Source organism: Zootoca vivipara, chromosome 1 (assembly GCF_965207765.1).
Source record: "Zootoca vivipara chromosome 1, rZooViv2.hap1.1, whole genome shotgun sequence".
NCBI lineage: Eukaryota > Metazoa > Chordata > Lepidosauria > Squamata > Lacertidae > Zootoca > Zootoca vivipara.
Genome location: NC_142582.1, coordinates 35,470,847 through 35,486,131, shown reverse-complemented (window position 1 = coordinate 35,486,131; position 15,285 = coordinate 35,470,847). Strand labels below are relative to the sequence as shown.

At 45.9% G+C, this 15,285-nt stretch overlaps 1 protein-coding gene across 4 annotated transcripts in view; it reads right to left on the bottom strand.

Annotated features, from left to right (window-relative positions):
- Positions 1 to 15,285, bottom strand: part of QTMAN (queuosine-tRNA mannosyltransferase) — a 341,618-nt gene that overhangs the window by 84,409 nt on the left and 241,924 nt on the right. For all 4 annotated transcript variants that reach the window (XR_015948081.1, XR_015948080.1, XR_015948082.1 and 1 more), the window contains exon 10: positions 10,704 to 10,791. The gene's annotated coding sequence lies outside the window, so the exon portion shown is untranslated. The remainder of the gene's footprint in view (positions 1 to 10,703; positions 10,792 to 15,285) is intronic.

The window sequence follows — 15,285 nt, the reverse complement described above, 5'->3', positions numbered from 1 at the left end:
GTGCAATGTCTGAAGTAATTTGTTTTACGCCATGACACAGATCCTGCATTAAAGCGATCGCTGCCAGGAGTCCCCCGCGACTGTAAACTCTTTTTATGGACCAAATGTTTTGGGTCAACACTTATGACAAAAGCTCCTTGTACAGTATATTGCTCAGCAAAGTGTCCCGCCACTGCAGGCATTTAGTATTCGGTCTGCTGCTTAGGCTGCTATTGCAATCCAATGTTCCCGTTTGTTTAGTAAAGCAGCACTAATCAAAGATAATGCCCCTGGGCTGCCCATGCCTCATGGAGTTTTAGGACAAGGCCTAGAGCTGCCTTCGTTCTGAGCATAGGACACAACAGGGAAAGCCCAACTTCGCAAGATGTGCAGCAAGGCTCCTCCTGGTTCACTGGTGCACGGATTAACAAAGGGCTCTGCATGCCAAGGCTTTGTAAAGACGGTTGGAAAGCAGCAACAGGAGTGTATTTTCCCTTAAACAGTCCTGCGGCATGCTAGCCCTAAATCAGCACGGGTAGCTTGATTTGAATGAGCGAGGGCATGGGCTTCCCCGAGTTTGTTCCTAAAAGCAGCCACTTCTGCCTTGCCCTGTTTAAGTACCAACATTGGCCTGTACACCTGGCACTGTACATTTAAAAGAGTATCACACACCACTTTAAAAAGTCATGGCTTCCCTAAATATAAGTTTGTTTTGGTTGCTGAGAATTGTTAGGAGAAGGCCCCTACAATTCCCAGTGATTTAAACAATCAAGCCCTTTCCCCGGGTAACTCTGGGAGTGGCAGCTCTGTGAGGGAAATAAGGATCTCCACTCCTAATGACTCTCAGCACCCTTAACAGTTCATAGGTTTCCTTCCAATAAGCCATAGGTGTTTGAAGTGGGGCGATACGTACTGCTCTAAATGTGCAGTGCAGATGGGGCCAATATGTTCTGACAGCTGAGATGAAATGCCCCATTGCTCCCATGATGGAGGAGGGCATGAGGAGGAGCCCTTGCCAGGCCTTGTGAGTCTGCTAGGCTGGACATAAAAGACACAGAGCTTTGCTGCTGTTCCCTCTCTGCCCCTAGGGGTGGGGAAGACTGACAGCATAGCTGGTCAGCAGAATATTAATTACTATTAATTTACTTCAACGTGCTCTTTATCTCCATTTTATCCCACAACAACCCTGTGCAGTTGGTTAGGCTGAGAAACACTGACTGAATGTCACCCAGTGAGTTTCATGGCTGAGCAGCACCAAATAAAACGAATGCATTCCCCCCCCCCTTAAAACACATTTATGGGTGGTTCAAGGCAAATGAGATCTCCCAAGCCATTTTATTCAAAAGCTTTCGAATGTGTGTGCAACCAAACTCTTAAGCGGTGATAACACCATACCCAACCTCCATTTTGGCTCCATACTTGCTGTTACATCAAATCCTTCCCGCTCTATATTTTGGCATTCGTCCACCAACAGCTATTTCCCAGCGCAAACTACCCTTTTGCTTTTTTCCTCTCCAGCTGCTTCCTAGCTACCCTCAGGCCTTACTCAACATCTTCTCCATTTCACAACCATGTGGCTCCTTTCTTTAGAAAAAAGCAACCCGTTAAAGGGAAAGTCGCAGAGTGGAAACCAAATGAGGGACCAATGATGGGAAGGCTTGTGGAAAGCCTTGCCTTGCCCTAGTTGTGACTAGTGCCCACTGGGACTGGTAGGACAGAAGGCAGGGAGAATAACAGTAGGCACAGGCAGAGACAATTCCAGCAGAGCCATCCCCAGGTTGGTTGTAAGTAAGAAGTTAAGCAGGCAGGGGCTTGCGGAGGCGAGATTGTGAAGTTGGTAGGGTAGCCTCCAAGGGCGTACCCACCATGCGGCAAGTTAGGGCAGCTGCCCTACTCTAGAAGCAGGGCTGGTGGGCAGAGGCGGAGCACAGCCCGGCGGAGCGCGAGTTCGCCATTCCCGCCGCACCGCGCCGCACCCTCCCTCCAGCTCCCCGGCGCGCCCTCAGGCAAGGCCAAGCGCGGCGGGGAACCAGAGAGCGCGGCGCGGCGGGCAGGAACGCTGAACTCGCGCTCCGCTGGGCTGGGCTCCGCCTCCACCCACCAGCCCTGCTGCTAGGGAGGGGCACAGCCCGGCGGAGCGCGAGTTCGCTGTTCCCGCCCACTTTGTGGCCCCTCCCCTTCCGTGCCTTGGCCCCTCCCCTTGCCCCCCCCTAGTTTTGATCCTGGGTACGCCCATGGTAGCCTCCACTGTGCCTCCCTTCCACCCTGGTAGAACAGCAGGAGTTTTAGCATAAGCAGTGTAAACTGAGACACGAAGTACCTGTAGTAGTGATTACACAGTGATAGTAGCATTCCATTCATAACAGAAGTAAGCATCCGATTCTGTACACAAATGATTATCTATCCCACAGAGTGCCATACCTCTCTCTTAAGACATAGCTGCAGGCTTAAATTACAAAGAGGATTCTTTCCCCTGTGAAAGAGGCTTCCCGTCTCCAAACTGAAGACTTTCATTTTGGGCAAGCTGCCAGAGGAGGGTGCTCTGCCGTTAGCCGAAAACCCTTCCAAGTAGGATAGACAGAACAAAGAGGAATCCTCTTTACCTTATTGTGACAAGTGCCTCTTCAACCCCCACCCTGCCCCATTCTGTCACTTCCCTGTTCTTTTACAATGGCAGGACAATGATCTTGTCTAAATGATTTCACAGGCTTTTGTTCAGATGCTCTACTTTTAACATTTCAATTTTGTCATTTTGTTGTTACACAAAAGGTGCACTTCTACAGAATAATGTTGCCAGAATTATCTCAATGAGGAGTAATGGCTTTTAATGTTTTTCTTAAAAAAAAAAAATCGTTAACAACTACATTATCCGTGACCTGATCAACATCTTGGTCTATCTCCCCAGAAGCCAACACAGAGCTTTGAATCTAATAAAAGCATCTGTTAACTGTAATCTCTCAACATTTCAACTGAGAAGGCTCAAGAATATCTATGAAGATATGGATGAGGTTAGTCAAAACTTTGTGGGCTAAATTTTAAAAACAGCAATTTATTCGCTGACATATCTATTGTGCCAGCAATAACTGCAAAAGTAGGTTTGGCAGTCCTGTTTTGGGAATCAACCCTAATGTAGGTTTTGAACTGGTGATCTGGAGGTGGGGTTTCAGCCTTTGCTAATGATATGGGCTTTAGGTAATAGGCCACACCAACCCAAGATGCTTTCTTACACCATTGAATTATAACATTCTGATCCCTATAAAACACAGTCAGCTGAGACTGGTCTGCTGATTAGAGACTCTTGGAGACTCTTCCTGCCTATGGACCATCTTCATCTTTATACTCCTCCCACTCTGCCTTTGCTTTGCCTGGACTCTTCCACTGCACAAAAGCATGCCATGATCCTGACTTTCACTGCCCCTTCTTCTTAAATGGAGAGGGAGGGGAAATCCCCATTAGAGAATTCAGACTCTTAGCTTCACTTGTAGTTTGACCCTGAGAAATAAATTTCACTGTGTTTAGTTGGGTTGCTCCCAGGGCTTAATACCACTGCACAGGATTGTAGTCTAGAGAGAGAGAGAGAAAGTGTTGATTGTGACATACTGCACCTAAACTGAACTTAAGCTGTATGCAAGGGCATAGATCATTTACCTCTTTAGGAGTAAATGCATGAAGGATTTGTTAATAATAATAATAATAATAATAATAATAATAATAATAATAATTATTTGTACCCTGCCCATTTGTACCCTGCCCACTCTGGGCGGCTTCCAACAAAAAATTAAAATACATTAAAATATCAGTTACAGGTAGGTAGTCGTGTTGGTCTGAGTCGAAACAAAATAAAAAATTCCTTCAGTAGTTGGTCTTTAAGGTGCTACTGAAGGAATTTTTTAATTTTGTTTCGAACTTAGTTGGTCTTTAAGGTGCTACTGAAGGATTTTTTTTTAATTTTGTTTCGAACTTAGTTGGTCTTTAAGGTGCTACTGAAGGATTTTTTTATTTTATTAAAATATCACACATTAAAAACTTCTCTGAACAGGGCTGCCTTCAGATGTCTTCTAAATGTCAGGTATTTATCTCTTTGACATCTGATGAAAGGGTGTTCCACAGAGTGGGTGCCACTACCAAGAAGGCCCTCTGCCTGGTTCCCTGTAGCTTTGCTTTTCGCAGTGAGGGAACCACCAGAAGGCCCTCAGCGCTGGACCTCAGTGTCCGGGCAGAACGATGGGGGAGGAGACGCTCCTTCAGGTATACTGGGCCAAGGCAGTTTAGGGCTTTAAAGGTCAACCCCAACACTTTGAATTGTGCTTGGAAATGTACTCAGAGCCAATGTAGGTCTTTCAGGACTAGTGTTATATGGTCTCGGCGGCCACCCCCCGTCACCAGTCCAGCTGCCACATTCTGGATTAGTTGTAGTTTCTGGGTCACCTTCAAAGGTAGCCCCACTTAGAGTGCATTGCAGTAGTCCAAGCGGGAGATAACTAGAGTATGCACCACTCTGGCGAGACAGTCCGCGGGCAGGTAGGGTTTCAGCCTGCGTACCAGATGGAGCTGGTAGACAGCTGCCCTGGATACAGAATTGACCTGCACCTCCATGGACAGCTGTGAGTCCAAAATGACTCCCAGGCTGCGCACCTGGTCCTTCAGGGGCACAGTTACCCCATTCAGGACCAGGACTAAGGAATGAGCAGAAGCTTTACAATATTACTTGTCATTTCAATAATATAAGGACTTTTTGGCAAGGCATCTGAAGGTAAATCCACTATGGCACAATAACCTGGAAGTGCTGGCTGATTGTTGTTGTTTAGTCGCTTAGTCGTGTCCGACTCTTTGTGACCCCATGGACCATAGCACGCAAGGCACTCCTGTCTTGCACTGCCTCCTGCAGTTTGGTCAAACTCATGTTCGTAGCTTCGAGAACACTGTCCAACCATCTTGTCCTCTGTTGTCCCCTTCTCCTACTTAGTGCCCTCAATCTTTCCCAACATCAGGGTCTTTTCCAAGGATTCTTCTCTTCTCATGAGGTGGCCAAAGTATTGGAGCCTCAGCTTCACGATCTGTCCTTCCAGTGAGCACTCAGGGCTGATTTCCTTAAGAATGGATAGGTTTGATCTTCTAGCAGTCCATGGGACTCTCAAGAGTCTCCTCCAGCACCATAATTCAAAAGCATCAATTCTTCGGCGATCAGCCTTCTTTATGGTCCAGCTCTCACTTCCATACATCACTACTGGGAAAACCATAGCCGGCTGATAGTAGTTCCTTTAAACATACCCCATGATGTTAAACTATTAATGTACTGCCTAAAACATTTTCTCCATAAGAACAACTACAGAGCAATATGTCTGTTTTGAAATTTGCCTCAATTTAGTTATTTCTTCTTTGAGCATATTGGAGTCCAGTGACTTTAGAAGCATAAACATTTCTTCAAGTGCATATGGGCAGGCTAAACACTAAAAGCACAGGCCCAGAGTTTACATCAGAGACAGAATTGATGTAAAACAGATAAGAATGTCGTATCTATCTATTTTACTATATAATATTCGTGTACAGGAGAAAATGTCACCATGCTGTAGTTCGCATGGCCTCCAATAGGTGGCCAAGCAACTGTAGCATGACAGCAGGCAGAGCAAGCAAGCGAAGCAGGCAAGCGGGCACCATGAGTGGGCAGGATCAAGGGCGTAGCCAGGATCAAAACTAGGGGGGGGGCAAGCCATGATCATTCAGGGGCGGGGCCACAAAGTGGGAACGTGGGCGGGGCTACAGGGCCAGCTGGCCTGACAACATCGTGGTGGTGGCAGCGGCGGCAGCGGCCACCTTGTGCTTCTGGGGCTGGCAACGGCGGCGGCTACCCTGCTTGGCTGGAGAGGACGGGAGGGTCGGGCAGGCAAGAGGGGGTGACAGGGTGGGCGAGGGCAAGGCAAGGCACGGCCGCAGTCATGACGGCTCCAAGGCGTTGCTGCATATCAGCATAATATTTCAACCATGTTGTGGGTTCAAGCCCCACCTTAGGAAAAAATTCCTGCATTGCAGGGGGTTGGACTAGATGACCCTTGTGGTCCCTTCCGACTACAATTCTATGATTCTATTGATATATTGCCATAGCATATGCATCATTCTGCTTTCTTGAATTGTCCTACTCCTAGGCATAGCAGCCAACTCCTAGAGGCCTAGGTGCCCCCCCCCCAATTACTAGTAAATACCGTATGTGAAAGAGTCATCCCCCCCATGTTGATGGGCTTTCTATCTGGGGCTTATCTGCCCCCCCCGTATTTTATTAAGGATGGAAGAGGGAGGGAAGGAAGGAAGAAATAGAGAGAGGGATAACTCATATTTGTGGGTGCCTCTGGGTGACGCTGTGATGCTGGAACTCTGCAGCAAGAGGACGGGAGGGTCGGGCAGGCGAGAGGGGTTGGCAGGGCGGGCGAGGGAAGGCACGGCCGCAGTCACGACAGCTCCGAGGCGTTGCTGCATATCAGCATAATATTTCAACCATGTTGTGGGTTCAAGCCCCACCTTGGGGGAAAAATCCTGCATTGCAGGGGGTTGGACTAGATGACCCTTGTGGTCCCTTCCGACTACAATTCTATGATTCCATTGATATATTACCATAGCATATGCATCATTCTGCTTTCTTGAATTGTCCTACTCCTAGGCATAGCAGCCAACTCCTAGAGGCCTAGGTGCCTCTCCCCCCCCCCAATTACTGGTAAATACCGTATTTGAAAGAGTCACCCCCCCATTTTGATGGGCTTTCTATGTGGGGCTTATCTGCCCCCCCCCAATATTTTATTAAGGATGGAAGAGGGAGGGAAGGAAGGAATAATAGAGAGAGGGATACCTCATATTTGTGGGTGCCTCTGGGTGATGCTGTGAAGCTGGAACTCTGCAGCAAGAGGATGGGAGGGTCGGGCAGGGGAGAGGGGGTGGCAGGGCGGGCGAGGGCGAGGCAAGACAGGGCCGCAGTCTCGATGGCTCCGAGGCGTTGCTGCATATCAGCATAATATTTCAACCATGTTGTGGGTTCAAGCCCCACATTGGGGAAAAATTCCTGCATTGCAGGGGGTTGGACTAGATGACCCTTGTGGTCCCTTCCGACTACAATTCCATGATTCTATTGATATATTACCATAGCATATGCATGATTCTGCTTTCTTGAATTGTCCTAGGCATAGCAGCCAACTCCTAGAGGCCTAGGTGCCTCCCCCCCAAAAAAGAAATTACTGGTAAATACTGTATTTTAAAGAGTCATCCCCCCCCATGTTGATGGGCTTTCTATGTGGGGCTTATCTGCCCCCCCCCCCCAGTATTTTATTGAGGATGGAAGAGGGAGGAAAGGAAGGAAGAAATAGAGAGAGGGATAACTCACATTTGTGGGTGCCTCTGGGTGACGCTGTGATGCTAGAACTCTGCAGCAAGAGGAAGATACCGGTACACCTGTACAGGAGCCTTGTAAGCAGCTTTCTCTCTGCTTGATTTACAGCAGGCACGTCCAACAGGTAGATTGTGATCTACCAGTAGATCACTGGATGTCTGTGGTAGATCACTGCTAGATCACTGGCACCCCTAAAAAAGCTCACCCAAATTTTTCCTCCTCCCTAAAAAAAGCTGAACTATGACCTGAAGCCCTAAACAAAAATGGGCCTCCCTCCCTCCTAAAAGAAGCTCAACAAGTTTGACCTAAACCCCCCAAAACAGGGCTTCCCTTCCTTAAAAAAACTCAACAGCTTTGACCTGAACCCCCCAAAAGCGGGTAGATCACTCCCAGTTTTTAACTCTGTGAGTAGATCAGAGTCTCTTGGGAGGTGGCCACCCCTGATTTACAGTATACAGATGCAGGAGGAGGGGCAGACTGGAACACCAATGCTTTTTATAAACATCACTGTGTCTATCAAAGCTACAGCCCCCCCCCTTCTTATTCACTTCCTTTTAGCCTTGCAGGGCCACCTTAGTCAAATTGAATCCTCTGCACCCTCATTAAATCGCCAATAGAACTGTTAATGCGATCCCTGAATGCCCATTAACAACTCTCACTGAATTACAATAGGGTGAATAGGGTGGACCTTGCCTGAAGGGATATTCTGCTCCATTGTCTTAACTGCTTAAGTATTGGTAGCCACTTTGCTTTATTTATTTGATGTGTTTTTGTTACAGCTGTGTTCCCGCCCCCAGCAAGTGGAGAGCTGCTCTTGCTAAAGCAAAGCCCTTTCCACTTCAGTTTTTGGAGGGGCAAAGTATTGGTTATGGTCTGTAAAATACAATAATTTTTTTGCTTCTAGGGGGGGGGCAGCTGCCCCCTCCTGCCCCCCCCTGTCTACACCCATGGGCAGGATGGATGGCACAGCAAGTAAGCGAGTAGGCAAGCAGGCGGCCCAGGCAGGCCTTCCAAAGTTCCCCATGTCGTTGCCACCCCCACCCACCTGCCCACAACAGGGCGAGGGAATCCCAGGGTCTGAACAATCTAGGGGCCCAGCTGAGTGAGAAAGTAGTCAAGCGAAACAAGTGAGCAGAGAGCTGGGCAGCCAGGCCAGGCAGGCCTTCATGTGCTCTCCACTGACTTGAAATGTAGCAAGGTCATTTCTCCCCGTTGCATTTCAAATCGTATTTGCATGTTGTTGTACACATCTGTACAGTTGGATATGTTTCCATGTCATCCCCTGTCCACACCAGAGGGCAAAGAGGAGGCATGGATGTCCTCCCATAGCATGTGTGTGGGAAACACATCAAAATACACATTTCTAGTTAAACTACAAAATAGATGTGGATTGTGCTCATCAATGTACATACACAGCTTCACAAACCAGATATGGAAATGCCCTGGTTACAGAGAAAATGGGAGGCTGAGCACAGCTTTAGTTTATTTCCCAGTGGGATAAGTGAGGAATGGCTACAATTCACCATTCAAAGAGAATAAAATTGTATGGTTGGAAGGGACCACAAGGGTCATCTAGTCCAACCCCTGTAATGCAGGAACCTTTTGTCCAATATAGGACTCAAACCACAGGCCTGAGTTAAGAGTCTCATGCTCTACCGACTGAGCTATCCCAGTCTAACGTAATCAGAAGCCTCCTCAGTATCAAAACATACGAATATGAAGCATTTTGAAGTGTTTGTTTTCAGCACACATTTAGAAATTTTACTAGAATAGGATGTGCATGCCCTGTGGCTGTTATCACAAGCCAGGTAATGAGGCCAAGAGTTGGAGACTTCAAGGTCAAGAGCTTACCATCTCTCTCCTTTGGAGTTATAATCCAATAGATGTGCAGATCTGTGATCTGGCATCATACCACAAAACTCACTCACTGTTATACTGTGAACACTCTTTGCCAGGGCTGGATTATAGGATGTGGAGGCCTTGTGAACCGCACCCTGGAGTTCCCATTCATGGGCACTCTTCATTCCCTAACAGCTACATTATAAGCAAGGAGATCAATTTAGTTGAAGCCCAACTAAATTATCCATTCAGCATAATAGTTAATCTAGAGTGTTAAGCCGAAATAAATGTCAACAGATTTCAATTTACCACGGTCAGGGCCGTAGCTAGGGGGTGGTGAGGTGGGCCCACTCCAGGGGCGCAGACGATTGGGGGGGGCCACAAAATCGGCTAAAAATATGTCCATAAATATAAATCTCGATTATTGTCTCATAAGAAATGGTTTTAAATAGAGGGTGAACTGAATGGAGGGGTGTGTGTGGGAGGAGAGGTGGAAAGAAGAGCTAATTTGTCCATGGCTAGGGGGCGCAATCTGGGCGGTTCTGCCAGGGGCACAAGATCACCTAGCTACAGCTCTGACCAAGATTTGTTCCAGTTTAGGATCTGGCCATGTAATGCTTATATTGTCTATATTTAAAGACCTTTGTGGTTTCTTCGAAAGGTTCACAACATTCAGGCCCCTGACCTGCCCCCCACCAGTACCATTACATCCTTTTCAAAGTTCATTCATCTCAGAAACATCTGAAGCCTAACTTTTTCCCATTTATAATGTACTGTCTTTGTTGATAACTTTTCCCCCTAGTAATTCCATTATCGCAAATCACAGGGTTGCCAAATATTCAAGGATCAGGAGATCACGGGTTGACAAGTAGCAGATGTACATAAGAGGTTTTAAATGACATACATTTATCCCCCTCATCATCCCTGTCTCCTCCCCCCAACTAAAAATAAATAAATGTACCTATATTCACAAAGCCAGACGTAATTTGTACAAGGGAGAGTGGGGGGGATCTTTCCCGCTGCATCCACCATTTGGACCATTTTTTTATTCACAGAAGAATCAAGAAAAAATTTTAAAAGGAGAATTCTAAGAGGTTTCACACAAGCTGTTTCTGTTTAAGGACAGAAGTTTTTTTGCTGAAATGCGGAAGCATAATTGGGATGTCTTTGAGTGCAGCAAAAGCTGTAGGCAAACCAAACAGTTTCTTTGTAATACCACCACTGTAGGGTTGTTTGAAACACTATAGCATCTTCAGACTATAATTATCGCCTTTGTTGTTTTGTGGATTCAAAAGATAATAGAAGCTGTTTGTAAAAATTTACACACCACCAACATATCGCATAGGAAACAGAGACACAGTGGCATGGACCAAATATCCTTCTTTACAACCCCCCCCCCCTGGGACTGTTTTATTAAGATACATGGCCGGAGGGGGTGGGTGGGGGGTTTGGATCAGAAGCATCACATAGAATTTGGAGATAGAATCAAGTAAAAAAACACGCTTCAACTTACCTTGTTAAGTTTTGCTAGCCACAGAACAGATCCCACTAGCTCTGTGAGTTTCTGGTATACTGCCTCAGTTGCAGTTACCTGCACGGTCCTAGAACGACAGAGAGAAAATATGAACGCAACACAATATATAAACAATGAGCAGTGGGAGTAAACAGATTCCTTAACTGTGGTGTACATGAATCTGCCCTCTTTTCTACCTCTTCAAAGACAAACCGCTCCATCCAATGCCTTCCACAGATGGATTGACAGCCGGATACGTACATCTGTGTGTATCTGTTGCACAGGTGTTACAGATTGCATTTGCCAGCTAGACAACCGGTAACTAGATTGCGTGAGGGTTTTTTTTCTTTCCAGGGCAGGGGGAAAAGATCACCTACAGTTGTTTGACAGAAAGAGAGAGGGTAGCCCTCACGGTGTTAATTTATCGGTTTACTCGTCTTCGCCACCTTGCTGTTTGGCTTCACCCTTTGAGGTGCAAAGAGAGGCAGATGTGGTATCTGGCAGGCTTTCAATATGTATCTCCCTCCACCCCCTCCCCTCTCCTTAAGGTACACATAGGAGATTTCAGAGAGGAAAGTCTTATTTCCACCAGAAAGAACACAGCCGTTGGAATTAAAGATGCCCTTTGAACACAGAGAGGAATGCTGGCAATGTTTATGAGGGAAAACAATGACTGCTTTTGATACCTTTGTTTCAAATTAAAGGAGTCATGGTGGTCTACATACTACACATGATATAAATAAGTTTCTGTCAGTAATCAAGTACACTCCGTTTGTCTGAGCATTATGAAACAGTTGTTTAAGGTTCTTTGTCTGTACCTCGGCCCATGGGATTATGCAATCTGTATCATTCATAACTCCATGAGCACACATGCATGCACATGCCCAAACACAGAGAATATTGTGTCATAGGGGCTTAGGATGCAAGGGGGGGAAACCCTACTGTACTTAATATAGTTGTTGTTGTTGTTTTTTCAGGACAGGCACACAGTTCTTTGAAAGAGAAGTGTTCACTAGCATATTCTTTATACTTCCAACTTGTAATTTTCCAAAACTTAAAGAGTTTCAATCACACAGCCTGGAGCTAGGGCCTAACCTACCTAGGTTGTTTGTTTGTGAAAGATTAGGCCCTAGGCCTTTGACTGAACTCAGATCAGCTGATGAAACAGAGTGCTCCAAGCAGAAGGGGAAGGAACAGAAATGTAACATACTGGTAGATCCTTGTGGGATCTTCTAATCAACTTTTGCATACTGCATAAGAAAAAGCTCTGTGTCATTTTAAAGACAACATTTTATTCCATCAACAAAAGTCAGCACACTTGCAGATCTGTCTCTGCTAGTTACACAGCAGTAAATTTATTTAATATTGAGTCTTCTTCCTGTTGTTGTAATTTCCATTTTTGTCCTACATAAGCTTATGCCATCATTTTCCTTTATCCTAACAACAACCTTGTGTATTCATTAGGCTATGAAATAGTGACTGGACTAACATCACCCCATATGTTTCACAATATAGATCGCAGAGTCGGATCATTGGTCCATCTATTGCAGGGATGGGGAGCCTGTGACGCTCCAAATGTTGCTGGCCTACAACTCCCATCAGCCCCAGCCAGTATGGCCAGCGCTCAGAGATTATGGGAGTTGTAGTCCTGGAACATCTGGAAGGTCACAGGCTCCCTGTCCCTCTTCTATTGTCTGCATTGACCTGCAGGAGTCCTTCTCCGGTCCTGCCTGTACATTGAACCTGAGAGCTTTGTGTGCTCTGTTGCCGAGGTTCCTTTTATATATCTGAATGGGGATTTGAATCGGGCTCTCTCCAGTCATAGTCTGACACTCCAGTTTACTACATCGTGTTGTTTTACATTCACTGAGGAAACAGTCAGGGTCATGGATATTAGACCAGGCTATATGTGGGGGGGGGGGGTTATGGGGAGAGAACTAACAGTTTTCTCCTGGGTATCTACAAATTGAATGCAAAGCTCTCCCAAAGTGAGTGGTTTGCAACCACTTCCCGTAGGTGTTAAATGACAAAGGCACGCCATGCCCAATGAATTCAGAGAGGGACATTTTCAATGACAGGCACTTGAGACGAAGGTCATTTACCTTTGAGCTGAAAGTCCACTTGCAGGTTGACTGCTATGTAATCTCTCTCTCTCTCTCTCTCTCTCTCTCTCTCTTTAGAACCCCTTAATTCAGAGTGTTACAATTTTCCTGATGACACTTAGCTTGGAGATGGGCATGGCAGAACTGGCAGGCTGGAAGATTGCCTAATGTGCTGTGACTGATGCGTAATCAAAGTTAGCCACCGGTGCACATGTCTAAACTGGGAGGGGGGGGGGGAAATATGACACCTTTCAATGTAGCTGCCATGACATCTGGCTGCTCTGCAAACACTTCTATAAAGGTGCAGGGTAGGTTTTGATAGGTGAGAAGATATCCTAGTCATGGAGGTCACCTGTGACCAACTTGCTGGAAAGCAGCCACTAAACATTAGCATCTGTGCACTCTGGACTTCAGGATGTTCTCATCTTATCAATGATGCTGAATTGTGACCTGCTGGCCATTTCACTTCCTCAGCACATCCACCTTTCAACTGAATGAATTGGCTGTTTGTTCCATTTAAAGTAGGCCATGCCTTCAGTCTATCATAGACATTTCCATGTTGTTTTACCCAGTATGCTGTCCAGGCAACTAGTGACCAATTCTACCAGGGATGGCTTTCCAGTGTTGCAGAACTACAACTCCCATCATCAGTAACATTTGGAAGGCTATGGGTTTCCCAATCCTCACTTCAGTCAACATAGCCCACCAGCCATGTAAGGGGTCTAACAGATGCCTGAGAAGCCTTTTTCTCTTTTGATAATAACGGCAGGTTAATAGAGTCGCTTTGGGGAATGGGCTGGTTCAGCTACGTGGGTCTTAACATGCAGGAATTACGCTGTGCGGATTTCCCCCTGATATTAACCATCATTATTCAAAAACAAATTTGTGTAGCATTTAATGCCGAAACAAACTTCCACCGAAGCAGTTCAAAATGATAAAAAGCCAGTTACACAAATATTAAAATATATACATCCATAGTTAAAAATGCACAATACACAAAAATGAAAAACAACCTCCCGAAAACGTTTTAAAATTTGGACACCCATAGTTAAAAAACACAGCACAAGAATCCCATTAATGCAACACAGAACTTAAAACAGAAGACCCAGGTTAAAATACCTGATAACATTTCTGAGCCAGTAAGTCAGAATAATGTGAGATTAGGCAAAGCAGTGACGAGCCTGGGAAGTCTGGCTGCTGGTTCAGACCAAAGGCCCACCTAAGTCAAGCCTCCTGCTTCCCATAGTAGCCAAGAGCAGATGCTCCAGGAAGCCCACAAGCTGTGTATGAAGGGCCTTCACCAGTGTTGCTTGCCCAGCAACTGGCATACACATGGAGGCTCATTTGAGCCACAATGGCTACCGGTAATAGCAAATCTATGGTACTCCATGAAAACACCAGTGTCCTGTTTGAAGCAATATCATCACTGAAAGTGTATGTAACTCTTACCTTCTTGTAGTAAAGTGTAGAAAGGTGGAATGTTATTTTCTCATTTTTTTCCTCCTCCTTTCTCCCCTTTTGTTTTGTTTTTAGGGAGGGGGAGGCAAAACCTGTCAAGTTGTGTGTATATGTGTGCTGCTGCTTGGAGCACGAGATGAAAACCTAACTGTCAACAAAAGGTGTTTTGTTTTGTCACCCACAGCTGCTCTCATCCTTCTGGCAGGTTCCAAACTTATCACAGTTTCCTTCCCCATTATCAGAACCTTTACTCTCTTCTGCAGTTACCCTTGGTGCTATTTTGGAATCTCACTCGTCATAAGGCATTTGCATTTAAGTGCTTGGGGCTTAGGGAAGAAAACAGTGTTGCTCTAGCCGAAACATCAGGTTTGAAATACCTGCCGTCTAGGATATATAAGGAGCTAATTTCTACTGGGAGCAAGAGCTGCAAAGGTTAGCTAGCTCTTCTAGCCCCAACAGGACAGCCCAGCACTTCTGCTTTGCTTTAAGGACAGGTGTACATATGTTCCCTTCCCCCACCCCTAGTGTGAGTTTATGGCATAATTGTCATGCTCACATTTCTGTAGGCCTCTTAAAATGAGTATTTTGCTCTTTAATCAAGGTGTGTATGTATTGTAGAATTTGCTCTAGAGAGACACAGGCAGAAATTGGTCCTAACTTTGTATCCTGGATTTTTAAACTAGAAAATGCAAGGGGTTGAACCTGCACAGGGCTTTAAAACAGAAAGGGGAGATAACTTTCTCCTCTAGCACCCATGTCCTGCTTAGCTTTTGCTTTTTTAAGGCACAACAGACTTTCCTAGGTGTTTATCAACCTTCAGGGGTTCCAGATCTTTGTCTGATTTCCTTGGATGCTTGTGTTTTGTCTGAAACGTCACTTGGCCCACTTGAGCTCTCCAAGTTCCTTCTCCCTGGCAGAAACTAGATGAGATGGTGGTGCGAGAACATAGAGAAAATACTCTGAATCCCACAGAACATAATGAGATTTGCTTCCACGTGCACAGTGCACACATATCTGAGAGG